This window comes from Ailuropoda melanoleuca, chromosome 8 (genome assembly GCF_002007445.2).
Source record: "Ailuropoda melanoleuca isolate Jingjing chromosome 8, ASM200744v2, whole genome shotgun sequence".
NCBI lineage: Eukaryota > Metazoa > Chordata > Mammalia > Carnivora > Ursidae > Ailuropoda > Ailuropoda melanoleuca.
The window spans coordinates 103,333,850-103,354,978 of NC_048225.1; the positions used below are offsets into that span (position 1 = coordinate 103,333,850).

At 39.5% G+C, this 21,129-nt stretch overlaps 2 pseudogenes; both read right to left on the bottom strand.

Moving 5' to 3' along the window:
* Positions 1 to 3,101: 3,101 nt before the first annotated feature.
* On the bottom strand, positions 3,102 to 3,503 carry LOC109489464 (annotated as a pseudogene).
* Positions 3,504 to 4,586: 1,083 nt separating this feature from the next.
* LOC109489462 overlaps positions 4,587 to 21,129 on the bottom strand; it is a 50,649-nt pseudogene continuing 34,106 nt past the window's right edge.

The following is a 21,129-nucleotide window of genomic DNA, read 5'->3' on the forward strand; positions in this document are numbered from 1 at the left end:
GTATTATTACAAAAATAGCTTTGACCTTGTAGATACCTTGAAAAGATTTCTAAGACCCCAAGGAGTCGGGGCACCTGGGGGGCTCAGTTGGGTTCAGTGTCTGCCTTCAGCTCGGGTCATGATCCCAGGGCCCTGGGGTTGAGCCCCCACATTGGTTGGGCTCCCTGCAGGGAGCCTGCTTCTCCCTCTCCTCTCTGCTTGTGCTCTCTCTCGCTATCTCTGTCTGTCTCTCAAATAAATAAATAAATAAATAAATAAATCTTTAAAAAAAAAGACTCCAAGGAATCCATAGACTACACTTCAAAAATGTCTGTTTTTCTAGATGGTTTTTGCTGACTTATGGCTATGTCAGATAATTTTCCCCTAAAAATTCTTTATCTGTTGTTCCACTATATTTAGTACTCCAGAAGAAAATAAAATCAAACAATTTTTTTTCTTTATAGCTAACCTATTTATTCTCTTTAGGCTGTAGCATTTTTTTTGTAATTAGAAATTTTTTTTTAAAGATTTTATTTATTTATTTGACAGAGACAGCCAGCGAGAGAGGGAACACAGCAGGGGGAGTGGGAGAGGAAGAAGCAGGCTCATAGCAGAGGAGCCTGATGTGGGGCTCGATCCCATAACGCCGGGATCACGCCCTGAGCTGAAGGCAGATGCTTAACCGCTATGCCACCCAGGCACCCCTGGAATTAGAAATTTTTTTGCCAGAATATGTCTACGTAGGTCTATTTGTTCATTTTTATTCAACATGGTGAGCCCCTTTTAGACTTAATACTTAGGGTTTTTTTCTAGCTCTGAAAACTTTCAATTTTGACTTCTTTTTCATTCTTCTTCCCTTAGGAACAGCAGTAATTCTTTTTTTTTTTTTTTTTTAAGATTTTATTTTAAGTAATCTCTGTACCCAATGTGGAGCTCGAACTCACACCCCTGAGATCAAGAGTCACATGCTCTGCCAACTGAGCCAGACAGGCACCCCAGAGCAGCAGTAATTCTTGATTTAAATCTGTTCTTTGTCAGGGCGCCTGGCTGGCTCAGTCTATACAGCATGTGACTCTTGATCTCAGGGTCATGAGTTTGAGCCCCATGTTGGGTGTAGAGATTACTTAAATAAATAAAATTCAAAAAAAAAATCAATCTGTTCTTTGTCCTCTATTGCTATCATCTTTTCTCTTATTATTTCATCCTTTCTCCATTTCCTCCACATTTTGAGGGACTTTCTCATATTTGTCCTTTACATCATTTATTGCATTGTCTATAATGTGAGTTCTTTGCCTTTTTTTGTTGTATATTAATGCATAGATTTCCTGTAGTTCTCCTATATCTTACCCAACTCCTTTTTCATTTCTCTTGTGGCCTTTGTATTTCATGTACTGTCCTTTCATCTCCTTTGTTTCCTCTTTATGACCTTTTGCTCCCTTTTTTTAGAGAACATGACTTCTTATATCCTAATAAAGACCTAGCTATTTTCAGACAGAGTAGGAAGTGTGGATTTTCCTTGGCTCCATTACTGCTTGCTTTTAGATTTTCTGAGCACCTTGTCAAAGCTCTAGCTTTTTGGCAAGTCGTGTGTTAAGTCCTGACTCCATTCCCTGGGTCTGGTACACATTCTCCTAGAGGAATTTTGGCCTGCTAAGACGAGATCATCTCCTCATTCCCAATGCATGGTTTTGTGATACTTTGAACCAATTGGTTTGGAGAGAGTACATTTCTCCATCACTTGGTGTTTCCTTCACCGTGAGGAGAGGTTCACTAGGATAATTTTCCTGGCCTCTCTCTTCTCCTTCACTCTTAGCTTCCCTGGAAGGAGGAGTGGGGATTATCTAAGTGACAAGTCTGGGGAAATGGGCATAGATATCCCTTCATCTAGGAAGCTGCCTTGCCAGTAAAGAGTAGTATCTTCTGATTATTGTTGTCCTCCATGCTGTAAGAGATGCAGGGCAGGCCTTGCCTGTGGAGTGAACAGACATTTTAGAGGTGTAACTTCAAAGACCCCAACATCTGAAGTTGGGCATGAACACATTGGTAAATAAATAGGGATTTTAATTCTATAGAATTTAACAAAATATCTATAGAAGAGGCGTTTATGAAGTAGGGTAATTATCTTTGAGCGTTAGACTTTGGAGTGTAGTTAGTAGGTTTTGACTTGGGCATTTTGAGAGGTTATATTAAAGCCAGTTGAGTTTTTACAGTTGTGTAGATAGAGCATTTAACTCTGCAAGAGGCTTGAAGCCTTAAGCCACCTCATATTTTGACCTTGCCAGGTGACTACAGCCGACGTCAGGATATTACAGCTTATACCTCTACAGAGCAAACTGCACACACTGGACCTTAAGCAAAGACGTGGTCCCTAACAAGACAATACACCCCTGGGCAAAGCTGCTGCATAGACCTCAGTGGCCTCAGTGGCCTCGGGTGTACACTACTGCTCATCCCAAAACTTTGACTATGGCACTGGTCTCAGTCCACGTTTGCAGACCTGTCGGAAACCTCAGCACACACTGGTGGATCTAGAAAACACAGTTAACAGGCATAGCTGAGGCAAGAATGCGAATTCTAGGGGCAAACAAACATTACAACTACTTGCTGGGCAGGAAAATGTTTGCACTTTTAAAATACAAGCCAGCTGAGTCCATATGGACTAAAAGAACTTTTGAGGGTTAAGCTTTAAATTATTACTGCCACAAGGAGGCTTCTGTTTTATAGTAATGCTCCCTATTTTGATCTGGGTGATGGCTATTTGGATGTGCTCACTGTGTGAAAAAAAAATTGTATTGAGATATATACTTGATTTGTGCACTTTTCTCTATATGAATGTTTTACTTAAAAAAAAAGTTGTATGGAAAATGATTAGTTCCAAACCTACATAAAAGCATTCGTCTGTCTGCCCCAGATCCATCTATATTTAATTAAATGTCTTATTGCTCAAACAACTATTAATCAGGTATTCTCTTACATGAAGCCAAATATATTCTAATATGCTACCCATTTCACTTAACTTTAGTAATTTATTGACATAAAGTTCATAATAGTTTCTATAATATTTAGAGACTTTAAGAGAATTATGTCCCCCTTTTCATTCCTGGTATTATTCATATGTGATCTTTTTTTTTTAACAACTGATAATCAATTTTTTAAAAAGGTTGATTTAAGCATCTGCAATGGTGACTTCAACCTCAACTCCTGACTCAATACTGATGGAAGTAACCGGTTTAACAGTCTCAGAAGGACGGTGCAAATCACTGAGTCGCTTGTGGAGCCTCATCTGAAAACGATCCCAAGTCTTAAGCCTTCACCTCAAGCAGTTTTTCTTGTACCGATTCTCAGAGTCTTGGTAGGCATCTGAAATGGTCTTTCACTTTGAGATTCTTTTCCTTTGCGCCTCTGATCAAGTCAGCACATACCTTTTCCAAAGATTTTACGTTCCAGCTCCTTAGAGTAATTCTAATTCGGTGAATCGCCACCTCTGGTTCCACGGGTGTCTTCCCGGTGTCTTTAAAAGCCATGGCTGCCCCTCAGCTTCCTACCCAATTTGTTCCTCGGGGAGAGCAAACAGCGGTGAGTCAGGAGCAGGAACGGGGCGTCCAAAGCCCTGCTTTAGCTGCAACTGATTCTACCTCAAAGAGCCATATGTCATCTTATTTATTTATTGTCAGTCTTGTTATAAGCTTGTCTATTTTAACACCTGCTTTGTCTTTATAGATTCTTCTATGGCATCATTTTATCTCTATTTCATTAATTTTTGTTTTTACTTGTATTATTTCCTCCGATATGCTTTTTTTAACCTTACTGTGCTTTTTAAGACCATTTATTGTTCTTTTCTGATTTGCAGTTAAATTATGACATGTTTCTTTTTAATTTCATTTTATTTATCCCCTAGAGATTTTGTTGGGCTTCCTGGATCTAAGGATTGATTTCTCTCAACAACCCTGAAAAATTCCTCATCATTTTGTCTTCAAATATTGCTTCATCCCCAATCTCTCCATTATCTCCTTCTGGAACTCCACTGAGATATATGTTTGACTTTTTCATTCTTCCTCCATTTCTCTTAACCCTTCATGCATATTTTATATCTTTGAATCCATGGACAGCATTCTGGATAAATTCTTTGGATCTATTTTTTATGGCACTGGTTCTCTTTTTCAATTGTGTCTAATCTACTATTTAATCAGTCCTTGACTATTTAATTAACATCATGTAATTTTTATTTATAGAAGTTCTACTTTGTTCTTTAAAAAGACCTGTTTGGTTGTTCATTATGGTTTCTTTTCCTGCTCATAGTTTCCTTTTTCTGCTTTTATTTCTTGAAACATATTAAACGTAATCATTTTAGATTATTTCATTGATAAAAATTCAACATACAGAGTCTTCCCATGTCTGCTTCTGCTATTTATGGGTTTTCTGGTTCTCACTCATGATATCTTTTGCTTGTAGGTGTTTTGTGATTCTCAATGTGAACTATTATTTACCTTGAAATTTACCCTCAGTAATTCTTTGAGACCTGGGTTAAAAATAAGGTCTTCCTTTTTCTTTTTTTTTTTTTTTTTTGTTTATGAAAATTTATTATTGTCATGTTTTCTCATCAAAACTTATCTTGGTCTTTCCTTCTTGCCTTTGTATAAGGCCAAAAGAGAGACACTGCCTACTTTGACAACCTTAAAGCGAACTCCAGGAATGTCACCAACAGCATGACCTTTGCGACAAAATGTAACAACCAGAACCTTATCATTTTCTTCAGTAATTCAAACAACCATCAGTGGGTACAAAAACTGTGATTTTTTTTTTTTTTTTTTTTTTTTTTTTTTTTTTTTTTTTTTTTGCCATTCTTGATCAGCTGGACCCCAGCACATATCCTGATGGCAGAAATTGGCTGCTCAGCTTTAACCCCTACTTTTTCCAGCACAATTCGTTTTGCATGGGAAGCACTTCCAAAAGGGTTGGCCTTCAGGACTGTGCCCAAATGGGCTTTCTTATACTGCTCATCATACCACTTCTGATCTTGTTGGTAGCTGCAGAACTTGCTGGCAGTATGGAGACCGTGACACTTGCCCCTCCTGCCAGCGCTACAGGCCTGAGCTAAAGAGAGAAGCAGGGCAGCAAAAAATAAGCTCTTCCTAAGACAGTATTTCCTTCTGCCAGTTGTCAAATTTTTTACTTAAAATTTCGCTAACCACACAGGCAACAGAAATTCCAACCAAAAACCTTTGAGAGGACTGGTGTATTGTTATCTATTGCATAACAAATTACTAACTTAGCAGCTGAAGGCAATAAACATTTATTATCTTTAAGTAGTCTCTGTAGAATCTGGGAGTAGCTTAGGTGAGTGATTTTAGCTCAGAGTCTCTCTTGAGGCTGCATTCAAAATGTCAGCAAGGACTGCAGACATCTAAAGCCTTCACTGGAAATCAAAGATGAAAAATGTGAGATGGTATTCAGTGAAGTTTCCATCCTACTACTGATCCCATCTACATGGTTTTATACACTCCCCCAATACAAGGGCCCAAAATTGTGGAGGTATATTTCCAAATAATTTTTTTTTAAGATTTTTTTTTTATTTATTAATTTGACATAGAGAGACAGCCAGTGAGAGAGGGAACACAAGCAGGGGGAGTGGGAGAGGAAGAAGCAGGCTCCCAGCAGAGGAGCCTCATGTGGGGCTCGATCCCAGAACGCTGGGATCACGCCCTGAGCCGAAGGCAGACGCTTAACGACTGCGCCACCCAGGCGCCCCCCAAATAATTTTCATATATACCTGCAAATATATATACACAAATGTAATATATGATTACATAAGTGGTAATCCTATAGTAAACAATCCCCAGTATCTTGAATTATTTTTTTCACCTATGTATCTTGTTCTTTCCATAGAAGTTCATAGAGATGTGTTTTAAGTTTTCCAAATGTGTGTGTTTAAAACTTGTGTGTTTCAGGGCACCTGGGTGGCCCAGTCAGTTAAGTGTCTGCCTTTGGCTCAGTTGGTGATCCCGGGGTCCTGGGATCAATCCCCACATCAGGCTCTCTGCTCAGCAGGGAGCCTGCTTCTCCCTCTCCCTCTGCCTACCTCTCTGCTTACCTGTGCTCTCTCCCTCTCTCTCTCTCTCTGTTGGGTAAATAAATAAAAATCCTTTAAAAAATAATAATAAATAAAACTTTTTTTAAAAAGATTTATTTATTTATTTATTTATTTATTTATTTATTTTAGAGAGAGAGAGAGAGCAGGGGGCGGGGCAGAGGGAGAGGGAAAGAGAACCTCAAGCAGACTCCCTGCTGAGCAGGGAGCCCGATGCAGAGCTCAATCCCATGACCCTGAGATCATGACCTGAGCCAAAATCAAGAGTCGGATGCTTAACCAACTGAGCCACCCAGGCACCCCTAAAAGTTACATTTTTATTATTGATTGCTAATTGTATCTCATTATGATCAGAAAACGTGGCCAACACAATAGTAAGGTTTTTTTGGTATTTGTTGATCCATACTTCCTAGCTTGGTATGTGCAGGGATGTTGATATCTAAAATATCACCATTCAAGTCCCCCGTTTAGCTTTGATCCTGGAGAATGACTGTGGGTCATAAAATTTATCAGATAGTGATTCCAATTACAGCTATTGTTCTAGAAATGGTATATTGCCTGGCACAAATCAAAACAGCTGCTATGCATGTATCGATCTTGCAAAAGATTTTTTAAAAATCGATAATTAGTTCATAAGGATCATCAGATGCTATTGGCTTTGACCTCAAAGAGCCTATAATATACCTTCACAGATTTGCTCAAGTTTACTTTCTTTATAATCTAATATAATTCAAAGAAATTTTGCTGGTGCTGACATCTCAAGATCATCACACTAAACACACATTAATGCTATATTGCTATTTGCACCTGTTCAACTGGAAGGACCAAGTACTTAAACACTTTCAGGGTGACTTCCACTTATAAAAAATGGAAATAGCAGGGACCAGATTTATTCCACCACCTTAAATGGCTAAAAACACAGACAAGGGGCACATGACTGGCTCAGGTGGTAAAGCATGCAACTCTCAATGTCAGGATCGTAAGTTCAAGTCCCACATTGTGTGTAGAGATTACTTAAAATCTTAAAAAAAAATTAAAAAACAGAAAAAAATCCATAAATACAGAAAACAAACTGAACATTGCCAGAGGGAAGACATGTAAATAACAGAGAACAACTGGTAGATGTCAGAGGGGAGGGGCAAAATGGGCGAAGGAGAGTGGGGGGTAAAAGTTTCCAGTAATGGAGCACCTGGATGGCTCAGTCAATTAAGTGTCTGACTCTTGATTTTGACTCAGGTCATGATCTCAGTGTTGTGAGATTGAACCCCAGGTAGAGCTCCATGCTGAGCATGGAGGCGGCTTAAGATTCTCTCTCTCCCTCTGCTTCTCCCCCCATGTGCACATGCACTCATGTGCACTATCTCTCTCTCTCTCTCACTAAAAAAATAAAATAAAAAAAAATAAATTCCAGTTATGGAATGCATAAGGTATGGGGATAAAAGGTACCACATAGAAATATAGCCAATGATATCATAATAGTGTTGTATAGTGAGCGATGGTAGCTAAACTTATGGTGAGCATAGCATACCGTATAGACTTCTTGAATCATCATTATGTTGTACACTTGGAACCAGTTAACATCATGTGTCAATGATACTTCAATTAAAAAAAAAAAAAAAAAGGATTTCCTAAAGTGGACAAGAGGCAATGCAGAAGAGTGGTCCCAGGAAGAAGAGGAGGAGAAAATGAATCACCTACCACATAGCTGGAGAGCGTTACTAGAATTCAGCACAGTGAACAGAAACACAGCCTAGGATCTCCTTGAGTTGAGGAGTGTAGTTGAGAATTTGGACAGATTAGGGCATCTGTAATTTACAGGGCAAATTATCAGAGAGGAAAGAGCTGCAGAGACATACAGGGGATTTCCCTTTAGTCTTCAGTTGAATACTGACCGACACACGGTGTGAGAAAACTGCCATAGTCCAGTGAAAGAACCACTGAGTAGAAGATGCAGGGTAACTCCTAGAAAATATACAGGGTTGAAAATAGTTCATATTCCCAACAATCAGAGTGGAGCAACCTTGTAATTCACAGGGCTAGTGTAGAAAAATGAGAAGATTTCCTCAGTCGTGGGGCCGATATATATAATTCTAAGTAGCTCTGATTTTACTTGACAAAGCTGAAAAGCAACCCATGAAAGGACCAAACTATTTCCAAGTAATTTAACAGCATCCCAGAATAAATACAGTATTTGCAATGTTTAGAGTACCAAAAAAAAAAAAAAATACCCAAGAATGTAAAATTCACAATGTCTGTCATCCAATAAAAATTTATTAGGCAGGAAATACACAGGAAAATACAATCCATAATGAGGAGAAAAATCAAATAATAGAAATAGACTCAGAGGGGTACCTGGGTGACTCAGTTGGTTAAGTGTCTGCCTTCAGCTCAGGTCATGATCCCAGGGTCTGGGATTGAGTCCCACATTGGGCTTCTTGCACAGCAGGGAGGCTGCTTCTCCCTTTGCCCCTGCCACTGTGCCCCTGCACGGGTGCTCTCTCGTGCATTCTCTGTCTCTCTCTCTTTGACAAATAAATAAATAAAATCTAAAAAGAAAGAAAGAAATAGATTCAGAACTGACACAGTTGAGGGGCGCCTGGGGGGCTCAGTTGGTTGGGCATCTGCCTTTGGCTTGGGTCATGGTCACAGCATCCTGGGATCCAGCCCCAGGTCGTTCTCTCTGCTCAATGGGGAGCCTGCTTCTCCCTCTCTCCATCCCTGCCTCTCCCTCTGCTCCTCCAGCTTGGGCTCTCTCTCTCAGTAAAATAAATAAAAATCCTAAGGAAAAAAAAAAAGAAATGACACAAATGATAGGCATATATTCCATAAATTCAAAAAAGTACAAGAAATTATGAGAATGTTGAGAGTCAGGGAAGATACTTGTTTAAAATTCGCATATAAGCGGGGCACCTGGGGGCTCAGTCAGTTAAGGGTCCACGTCTTGCTCTTGGCTCAGGTCATGATCTCAGGGGCGTGAGATTGAGCACCGTGTGGAGCTCCCGGCACAGCACAGAGTCTGCTTGTCCCTCTCCCTGCCCCTCCCCATGCTTACACACTCTGTCTCAAATAATTTTTTAAAAAGACTTTAAAAACCATATAAAATTCACATATAACTTTTTTATTTTTAAAAAGTTTTTTTATTTTATTATTATTATCATTATTATTATTTTAAGTAAGCTCCACACCCAACGTGGGGCTTGAATTCATGACCCCGAGATTAAGAGTCACATGCTTTGGGGCGCCTGGGTGGCACAGCGGTTAAGCGTCTGCCTTCGGCTCAGGGCGTGATCCCGGCATTGTGGGATCGAGCCCCACATCAGGCTCCTCCTCTATGAGCCTGCTTCTTCCTCTCCCACTCCCCCTGCTTGTGTTCCCCCTCTCGCTGGCTTTCTCTATCTCTGTCAAATAAATAAATAAAATCTTAAAAAAAAAAAAAAAAAGAAATCTTAGAAAAAAATTAAAAAAAAAAAAAGAGTCACATGCTTTACTGACTGAGCCAGCCAGAGGCCCCCACATAGAACTTTCAGAGATGAAAAGTACACTGGATGGTATTTGTATTAATGTGTGCAGGCCTCCATAACAGAACCACAGGGTGAATGGCTTAATCACCAGAAGTTTATTTTCTCACAGTTCTGGAGGCTAATGTTCAAGATCGAGTTTCCAGCAAAGTTTGCTTCTAATGAGGACTCTTCCTTTTACTAACAGATGGCCACCTTCTTGCTGTGTCCTCACATGGCCTTTTCTCTGTATCCAAACACTTCTGATTTCTCTTCCTCTCATAAGGACATCAATCCTATTAGGTTAGGGCCCCACCCTTATGGTCACATTTTACCTTAGTCACTTCCGTAAAGGCCCTATCTCCAAATAAAGTAATATTGGGGGTTAGGGTTTCAACATATGAACTTTGAGGTGGACACAATTCAATTGATGACAGGATTAGTAACAGATTAGACACAACAGAAAAGTGATTAGAGAACTTGAAGATGTTGCAATAGAAACTGTACAAAATGAAACACACAAAAGGAAAAAGAACACTGAAAAATATCAGCAAAACATGGTGAGATATGGGACAACTTCAAGTGCCCCTATATACACAGTCCCCAAAAGTGAAGGAAGGGTCAGGCAGAAGAAATATTTTAAAGCCTAATGGATAAAAAATTTTCCAAACTGATGAAAATTATAAATCCACAGATCTGGGGCGCCTGGCTGGCTCAGTTGGTAGAGCATGTGACTCTTGATCTCTGGGTCATGAGGTCAAGCTCCACACTGGGCGTGGAGCCTATTTAAAAAGAAAAAAAATTTTTATCTTAAATACACAGATCCAAGAATGACAAGAAACCTCAAGCCAAAGATACAGGAACAAAAGTACATCACAACCAAATTGCTTAGAACTACTGAAAAAGAGAAAATCCTAAATCTTAAGAACAGTCAGATTTTTAAAAGGCAACTTATTTTCAGACTATAAAGATAATGCAGCAGATTTCATGTTGGAAATAATGCAAGCATGAAGAGAGTAAAACAATATATTTAAAGTGCTGAAAGAAAAAATGATCAACCTAGAATTCCATACCCAGAGAAAAATTTTCCAAACAATGGCCAAATAGGGTCTCCTGGGTGATTCAGTTGGTTAAGCATCTGCCTTTGACTCAGGTCATGATCCCAGGGTCCTGGATTCAAGCCCCACATCAGGCTCCCTACTTAGTGGGGAGCCTGCTTCTCCCTTCTCCTACTGCCTGCTGCTCTGCCTATTTGTGCTCTCTCTCTCTCTGTCAAATAAATAAATAAATAAAATAAAAAACAAAAAACACAACCCCCCCCAAAAAAACAATGGCCAAATAAAGATGTTTTCAGCATACAAAATCTGACGAAATTCATACAAGCACCCTGAACTATAAAAATGTTAAAGGAAGCCTCCAGGAAGAAGGAGAATATTATCAAATGGAAATCTGAATCTATACCAAAAAATGAAGAGCTCTAGAAATGAAAAATATGTGGGTGAATGTGAAAGACCTTCTAAAGTTATTTAAATTAATGGGGCTCCTGGGTGGCTCAGAAAGTTAAGCATCTGCCTTAGGTCTGAGCATCTGCTAAGCATTGGCTCAGGTCATGACCCCAGGGTCCTGGGACTGAGTCCCACATCAGGCTCCTTGCTCAGCAGGAGCCTGCTTCTCCCTCTCCCTCTACCTGCCGATCCCCTTGCTTGTACTTGCGCTCTCTTTCTCTCTATCTCTCTCTCGAATAAATAAAATTTTTAAATAAATAAATAAGTACAATAAAGTTATTTAAGTTTAAATTTCTTTAATAGAAAACTGACAGGGCATATGGCTGGTTCAATTGGTAGAGCATGCGACTCTTGATCTTGGGGTTGAGTTTGAGCCCCACATTAGGAAGAGAGATTACTTGATAATAAAATCTTAGAAAAAAATAAAAGTGACTATTAAAGCAAACTTAACAGGGGTGCGTGGGTGGCTCAATTGGTTAAGCATCTAACTCCTGATCTCAGCTCAGGTCTTGATCTCAGGGTTGTGAGAGCAAGCCCTGAATGGAGCCTACAAGAAAAAGAAGAAGGAAGGAAGGAAGGAAGGAAGGAAGGAAGGAAGGAAGGAAGGAAGGAAAGAAAGAAAGAAAGAAAGAAAGAAAGAAAGAAAGAAAGAAAGAAAGGAAAGAAAAAGAAAAGAAAAGAAAGAAGAGAAGAGAAAAGAAAAGTAATGTCAGATTTATTACCATATGTAGAAATAAATTATATGCAACAATAGGAAAAAGACCAGAAGTGGAGAAATGAAAGCATGTTGTTGTGGGTTCTTACAGTATTTGTGAGAAGCAGTATGATGTTACTTCAAAGTAGATAGTTGTAAGTTAAAGATGTATACTATAGACCATAAGGCAGCTACTCAAAACAAAACAAAATCCAAAGAACTTGAGCTAAAAGGCAATGAAAAAGATAAAATAGAATCATAAAAAATCATCAGTCCAAAGGAGTTTTTTATTTTCATTTTTTAAAAAGATTGTATTTACTTTTTTGAGAGAGAGAGAGCACAAGCACAAGCAGGGGAGGAAGGGGTAGAGGGAGAACAGCTAGCAGACTCCCTGCTGAGTGGGGAGTTCAGTGTGGGGCTCCATCCCAGGACCCTGAGATCATGACCTGAGCCAAAGGCAGACGCTTAACTGATTGAGCCACCCAGGCGCCGCCAAAAGATTTTTTTTTAAAGAGAGACAAAGAGAAAACAATGAGCAGATGGAACAGAAAGAAATTAGCAAATAGATAATTTTTTTTAAGATTTTATGTATTTATTGAACAGAGAGATAGCAAGAGAGGGAACATAAGCACGGGAGAGTTGGGAAGGGAGAAGCAGGCTCCCTGCTGAGCCAGACGCAGGGCTCGATCCTAGGATCCTGAGATCATGACCTGAGCCAAAACCAGAAGCTTAACGACTGAGCCATCCAAGCGTCCCACAAACAGATAACTTTAAATTCAACATCATTGAACAATTTTAAATCTTCTTAACATCCCAATTTAAAAAAGGGATTTTCACATTGTATTTTTAAAAAGCAATATCCAGGGGCGCCTGGGTGGCACAGCGGTTAAGCATCTGCCTTCGGCTCAGGGCGTGATCCCGGCGTTCCGGGATTGAGCCCCACATCAGGCTCCTCCGTTATGAGCCTGCTTCTTCCTCTCCCACTCCCCCTGCTTGTGTTCCCTCTCTCGCTGGCTGTCTCTATCTCTGTCGAATAAATAAATAAAATCTTTAAAAAAATTAAAAAAAATTAAAAAAATAAAAAAATAAAAAGCAATATCCAGGGGCACCTGGGTGGTTCAGTCAGTTAGGCAGCTGGCAATTGATTTTGGCTCAGGTCATGGTCTCAGGGTCCTGGGATCGAGCCCCATGTCCAGGTCCATGCTCAGTAGGGAGTCTACTTCAGGATTCTCTCTCCCCCCCTTCCTTGCTGTCTCTCTCTAAAATAAATAAAATTTCTAAAAAGTAAAAATAAAAAATTTAAAAAGCAATATCCATAAAATGAGAAAACTCATTTTATTTATTTATTTCTATTTTGATATTTTTATTTTTAAATAATCTCTACACCCAATGTAGGGCTCAAACTCACAACCCAGAGATCAAGAGTCACATGCTCCACGGACAGATCCAGCCAGGCACCCCAAGAAACTCATTTTAAAATAAAGACACAAATATGGGAAACTGGCTAGCTCAGTCAAAATCAACTGGATTTAATGAAAAAAAATATGTATATTTATATAATAAAGACACAAATAGAATAAAAGTAAAAGGATGTAAAATGATATGCCATGCTAACACAAAAGAAAAGAAAGATGGAGAGCTATCTAACTTCCAGAATGGCATTAAGGAACTCCAAAAATCTTCTCCTCCATAAAGGCAATGAAAAATCTGGATCAAAAACTACCAAAATCAACTTTTTCAAATGCTTGAAATTAAAGTCTTTTGATAATCTGAGAGAGTTCATTCACAAAAAATGTCTGGCTCTCAGTAAGAACAATAACTTTTGGGGCATCTTAACTTTCCCTAATCCAATACCCCTTCTTCCACCTTCCAAATAGCATTTAAATCTGATAGCCTCACAACCACAGCAGCTATGAAAACCGGCGGGCTAGCAGCTGTTGAAGAGGGGAAAATGGATTTAGAGTTCCCCCAAAAGCCCCAATCCCAGAGAACTGTCACTGTTTGGCTTGTCTGGCAATTCATTGAAAAATGCCATTCTCAGAGCTTGTCTTTACTTGACCTGAATCAGTACTCTATCTTTGAGAATAGTCCTAACCACAGGAAACTTATCAAAAACAATCAGTGGCAATTGTTTAACATCAAAGCTGCCAGAGGTGTTAACAGCTAGAACTAAGAATAGGCTGATGAAAAATCTTAAAAGGAAGAGTTGGAGAGTAAGATGTCCACAGGGAGAGTCGTGAAGATCTGACAGAGTCCTGGGAACCTGGGAGTTTATAATGCCACATGCATGGTATATGTACACTCAAGAAAGGCCTAAGAAGATCATAATGTCTCAATGCTGGCTAATTTCAAGGATTTGCTCAAGCAAGTGAGTAAACCTCTATTTGATCATTAAATTGGTTACTAAGCTAACTCAGCAAAGATTTCATATAACAAAGAATATACATTATACAGAATTATTCTAGGAAACTCATTAAACAAATCCTGAGGAGTAGGTGAGTATCTGATTTACAAAGTTGCCACATTGTATAATTTAAAGATTTTATTTTATTTATTTGAGAGAGAGAGAGCATGGGGAGAGGAGCAAAGGGAGAGGGACAAGCCAACTCTACATTGAGCATAGAGCCTGACATGAGACTTGATCTCATGACCCTGAGATCATGACTGAACCAAAATCAAGAGTTGTATGCTCTGGGGTGCCTGGGTGGCTCAGTCGTTAAGCATCTGCCTTCGTCTCAGGGCGTGATCCTGAAGTTCTGGGATCAAGCCCCACATCAGGCTCCTCTGCTGGGAGCCTGCTTCTTCCTCTCCTACTCTCCCTGCTTGTGTTCCCTCCCTTGCTGGCTGTCTCTCTGTCAAATAAATAAATAAAATCTTAAAAAAAAAAAGTTGGATGCTCAACTGACTGAGCCACCTAGGCACCCCACCATATTACATAATTTAAAATGTACAGTTTATGGGGCACCTGGGGGCTCAGTTGGTTAAGCATCTGCCTTTGGCTCAGATCATGATCTTGCGGTCCTGGGACCGAGCCCCACGGGGGCCTCCCTGCTCAGCAGAGAGTGCTTCTCTCTCTCCCTCTGTCTCTGCCCCCCACCTGTGCTCGCTCTCTCTCAAATAAACATAAATAATTTAAAAAATAAATAAAACGTTCAGTTTTCAACAAAAAATTTATGTAGATATGTGAGAATTTATGAGATATGTAAAGAAACCAAAAAGTGTGTCTCACTAGATGGACTGAAGAGTACATTTCAACAGGCAGAAGAAAGAATCAGTGAACATAGAGAAAGGTCAATTGAGATTATCCATTCTGAAGAACTGAAATAAAAAAGAATGAAGAAAATGAACTGAGGTTTGAGACCTGTGGAACACTATCAAGTGAACCAACACAAGTGTAAATGAAGTCTCAGAAAGAGGAGAGGGGAAATGGGCAGAAAGAATATTCAAAGAAATAACAGCCAGAAATTGGTGAAAAACATTAGTTGGTATATCCGAGAAACTCAATGAACTCTCGGGGTAAACGAAATTGCATCCACACCTTGATACGTCATAAAAAAACAATCAAAAGACCAAGAATTTTGAAAGCAGCAAAAGAAACATGACTCATCACATACAAGAGCTCCTCAATAAGTAACAGCTGATTTCTCATCGGAACAGTGGAGGACAGAAAGCAGTGGGATGACCTATTCAAAGTGCTATTGTCAGCCAAGAGTTCTATATCCAGCACAACTTTCCCTCAAAAAATGAGGACGAAATTAAGACATTCCCATATAAACAAAAACTGATATAATTCAGGGACACCTAGGTGGCTCAGTAGGCTAAACATCCGACTTTGGCTCAGGTCATGATCTTGGGGCCTGGGATCAAGCCCCAAGTCAAGCTCCCTGCTCCTCCCTCTCCCCACCTTCTGTTCTCTCTCTCTCTCAAATAAATAAATAAAATCTTTGAAAATAAATAAATAAATAAATAAATAAATAACAGAAGATAGATTAGTGGTTGCCAGGGAATAGTAGGAAGTAGGGAGTGTTGCTGGTATGAAATTTCTTTTTGGGTTGATGAAAATGTTCTAGAATTTGACAGTGGTGTTAAATGCACAACTCTGTGAATATACTAAAAGCTACCGAATTGTACACTTCAAAGGAGTAAACATTATGGTATGTGATTTATATTTCAATACAGGTGTTACAAAAAAGAAAAGAAAGTTGGAGTTTCTAGGTTAGTTTCAGATAAAGTATATTTCAAATAAAAGAATACTACCAGGGCACCTGGTGGCTCAACTGGTTAAGCATCTGCCTTCGGCACAGGACATGATCTCAGGAACCTGGGATCAAGCCTCATATCAGGCTCCCTGCTCAGTGGGGAGTCGCCTCTCCCTCTTCCTCTGCCCCTCCCCCATGCTCCTGTGCTTTCTCTCTCTCTCAAATAAATAAAATCTTTTAAAAAACAAAAAAACAAAACAAAAAAAAAAGAAAACAAAAGAATATTACCAAGGATAAAAGAATCATTCCGTAATGATAAAGATGTCAATTTACTGAAAGGACATAATAGTCTTTTACACATTATAGCAGAACATTTATGAAGAAAAAACTGATATAACTACAACTATAAATAGACAAACCACCGTTATAACTAAGGATTTCGATATCTGTCTCCCAATGATTGATACAAGTAGGCAGAAAATAGTAAATACATAGAAGACATGCCCCATACTATTAACCAATTTCACCTAGTTGACATTTATAGAACACCCAACACAGCAATAGGATTGAATAGTAAAGAATTTGGCCATGTTCAAAGAGAAGTCTGGATTTTGCCCTCAGCTTCTAGAAGGTAATCTGTCGTACCTGATAGGAGTGTCTTTGTTTAGGAACTGGTCACATCAGATCTTTTTTTTTTTTAAGATTTTATTTATTTATTTGTCAGAGAGAGAGAGAGCAGAAGCAGGGGGTGAGGCAGGCAGAGAGAGAAGCAGGCTCCCCGCTGAGCAAGGAGCCTGGTACGGGACTTGATCCCAAGACCCTGGGATTTGTCCTGAGTGGAAGGCAGACAATTAACCAACTGAGTCACCCAGGCGTCCCAGGCCACATCAGATCTTAAGGTGGGTATGGCAACACACAGTAGTCTTAGTGTAGGGGCTTTGGGTCATTCACAATCAGTCAACCTACAGACTGAATTCAACCATGTGAGCAATCAGTCATTCCCATGCAATGAAGCCCCAACAAAAACTCTGGACACTGAAGCTCAGGTGAGCTCTCATGGTTGGCAGTCCTTCTTTGTGGATAGTCACAAACCAATGTCAGAAAAACAATGCATTCCGATTCTACAGGGAGAGGAAAATTAGAGCTCTGAATTTGGTACGTACAGATTCTGCCCATTGTGTTTCTTCATTTGGCTGATTTAGGCTGTATCGTTTTCCTGTGATAAACTGTAACTGAATATAATTTCACTGAGTTCTAGCAAATTATCAAAACTGAGGGTCATTTTGGGAACAATGTGAACTTACAGTTGGTGTCAGAGGTGAGAACATGTTGAGGACTGTGACTTTTATGTAGTCGACCCACACTGTTGTAATATTCTTTCTTAGTGCACATGGAACCATATACCTCAGACTATGTTCTGGACCATAGAACAAATTTCAGTAAACAAGGAGTGTAGACTTTTGCTAGAGGGTCAAGTGCAAAGCCAAAATAAGCAGTAGGACTATAGTACAATGTCCATTGAGCTTTTGATTTAGAACCCCAAAACTGGTACTGATCTTTCATGCTTGCATAGAAAGATTTATTTTATTTTATTTTTAAATATTTTATTTATTTATTTATTTATTTATTTATTTATTTATTTATTCAACAGAGAGAGAGGCAGCAAGGGAGGGAGCACAAGCAGGGGGAGTGGGAGAGGGAGAAGTGGGCTTCCTGCTGAGCAGGGAGCCCAATGCGGGGCTCGATCCCAGAACACTGGGATCATGACCTGAGCCAAAGGCAGACGCTTAATGACTGAGCCACCCAGGCACCCCTACATAAAAAGATTTATAATGACTGAGGAGTTCAAAGATAAGAAGATTTTTTTTTTCATATTTTATTTATCCGTCAGAGAGAGAGAGAACAAGAAGGGGGAGTGGCTGGAAGAGGAAGAAGCAGACTCCCCACTGAGCAAGAAGCCTGATGTGGGACTTGATCCCAGGAATCTGAGATCATGACCTGAGCCAAAGGTGGACACTTAACCGACTGAGCCACCTGGGTGTCCCAAAGATAGGAAGATTTTGAAGGGAGTACTTTAAGTTACAGAAAACAGCCCCTACAGGGTAGGAGCTCAGGTATTTCTGCTCTAATCAGAACATATAAAGGTGGGGTGCCTGGGTGGTTTAGTCAGTTAGGTGTCTGCCTTCCACTCAGGTCATGATCCCAGAGTCCTGGGATCGAGCCCCACGCTGGGCTCCCTGCTCAGCAGTGAGTCTGCTTCTCCCTCTGCCTGATGCTTCCCCTGCTTGTGCTTTCTTGCTCTCTCTCATATAAATAAATAAAATCTTTATAAAGAAGAACATATAAAGGAAAAGCCAATCCTGAAAAGTTAAAAATCCAATGTCTACAGTATCCTGTGAGACTGAGAAATCCTTGACATAATTCTTTGGTAGTTGGGTGGGGGCAAGTCCCAAGTCGTTTCCAATATACGAGAGGAAAGACACTTTCCACTTTGTGTGATGTCATGGCCTAAATAATGCCTTTGGATCTGATAAAACTGGAGTTTATTCTTTTTTTTTTCAAGATTTTATTTATTTATTTGTCAGAGAGAGAGAGAGCACAAGCAGGGGGAGCAGTAGGCAGAGAGAGAAGCAGGCAGATGCTCAACTGACTGAGCCACCCAGGTGTCCCAGGGCCTCTGACTCTTGATATCAGCTCGGGTCATGGTCTGGGGTCATGGGATTGAGCCCCGTACCAGGCTCTGCACTCAGTGTGGAGTCTGCTTGTCCCTCGCCTCTCTCTCTCTTGAATAAATAAATAAACAACAAATTTTTTTAAAATGTAATCTACTAAGATATTTTGTCTTATTTTTACACTTTTAAATATCCATCTATGCTTAAATTTTGGTGTGTATAGTATTTAACATGATTTAATTTGGTGGTAGGTCCATCCGGCATTGTCTCTCTAAGGTTTGCATCTCTAGGTCCCAGAATGATATGGATTAACCAGACTATAGATTTTTAGAAGAATCCTAAAATCTTTGGTGAATTTTAATCTTTCGTGTGTGTGTGAAAATTAGTGAAGTCTTTAACTAGAAATACAAATTTGATTTTGGCCAAGGTTTAAATGTATAAGTCTGCTGATGCAGGGGGTGATTTCATTCACACCTTATTATGAAGCCATTACAAGGAGATACTGTCAGTGAGAGAAATGTATTTAGAAAAGAACAGTGAAGGAAAGAGAAGGGGCCCCAGTGATGGTAGAGAAGGAGGACGGGAAAGGCAGACCTTTTTACAACAATCAAAGAACACGGACCATCAAATCATTTGGGATTTCTGAATCCTTTGATTCCAAGGCACCAGGTATGTAAATAATTTTGCTTACATATCAATTCCTGAATGGTCACTGAAATTTTAAATTGTGGGAGAGGGAGTGGGAGAATCCTGCCAGAGCTTCGTATATTAGGTGCTACTGGCACTATAATATATGTACGTGCAAGAAGTAGGACAGTGACCTGGAAGTTCATTAAATTACTGATTGCCCATATTCAAGTGATGAGAACAAAAGGCGACCGTAATCAGCCCAGAGAACATCAGTAGTACACCCACTTGGTCTGCAAGAACCCTGAATCGTGCGAAACAATTCAAATCAAGAAGCTTCTACCAAGGACAATAAAGTTTTAAGTGATGCTTACGAGAAGTGAGTGGTGCATTTATCAGGCACCGGACCTACTCAGCTGGGCAGTCACTGAGACCCCCGGGACGGGAGACACAGAAGTTTCTACTTTATTGATCAGGCCGAGCAGCAGAGGGTCCAGGTCTCAGCAGCAGCAACTGGGAAAGATCAGCCAGAACACGGTGACACAGCAGACTTCCTTCATCATGCTACAGCATGACGACGATTCCAAAAGGATGTTCTGTCTTGAGGAAGAAACTTGGAGATTTTGTAGAGATTTAGCCTAAGAGGTCAGCCTGAAGTTCAACTAGTTTTGAGAATACTTGGTCAAAAGTAGTTCTTGGAAAGGGGGAGGTATTGTTTGTGCAGTTTTGTAGCCTCTGGTTGGCCACCAAGCATGGTCTGAAGGGAATGGGACAACGTATAGCCTCTCAGAGGACAGAATTTCTGTCAGTTTAATTCTTTGACCAGGAAACTCAAACCCAATCTCTACTCAAGGAAACAAATACTTGACCTAATACTATTAAGATTGTAGATGTTACCTTTCACCTCAATATCCCTGTCCAGCAGGGCCCGCCATATGCCTGACTGGTGACCCCTGTCTGAAGCTGTCTTGGAAGTTTCCTTCATTCTCCTTTCCTTAGAGGAGATCTTTATTATTGCTCTTCTGGTTTTCTCCAATACTGTAAAGCAGGACTGCTACAAGTAGTTAATTTGACTCCTTAATCCAGTGGGGGTCGTGGCTCTACCACATTCTAGCTGTGTGACCCACTTCGTGGTTATGCTTGACCCACAGCTGAAATGTTAAACTTTCTCGTTCAGCGTGTATGTATGTTTCTATGTCTATAATTCAGGAGACTCTTCACCTCTCTTTGTGTGAATGTGTGATATTTTCCTACCTTCAGATGGTATTACCTAATGAGATTATAAAATCTGTTAGAGGAGAGCTATTTTGGTTGGCTTACAGATAAATAAGCACTTACATAAATTAAGCATTCTTAAAATTCCCAGAAACCAAGGAAACTGAACTTCTAATACTTTTAGTGGGGAAAAAAGGGGCATTTTTTTTAGAAATTAACTCAAACATTTTAAGATTTCGAGTTAATGTGATTTAGATAAATCTGACAAACAAAACTAGTTTAATAATTTTGGTTTAATAAAAATAGCTTTTTTCTCCAAATTATAGGCATTAAGTAAATATTAGTGTACATTTTTATTCTACTTAGACACGTTCTGAAACTTACCTGGTTTGCTGATTGAATAAGCTGGCATTACTTCTATGTCATGTTTAGGATTACAAACAGTGTAAATTTGTATATAACCAAATAGAATAATTATTCTAACAGACTTTATTTTAACAATAATTACTTTGAAGTTGGTTTCTTTTCTTTTTTTAAATCCAATTTGAAGTTAGTTTTCAAGATCTTTGGTCATTAAAATCTTGAACAGTAAATTGCGTTACTTAATGGATAGTCATTAGACAACTAGGTCATTTCCAAGATAAAATACTGAA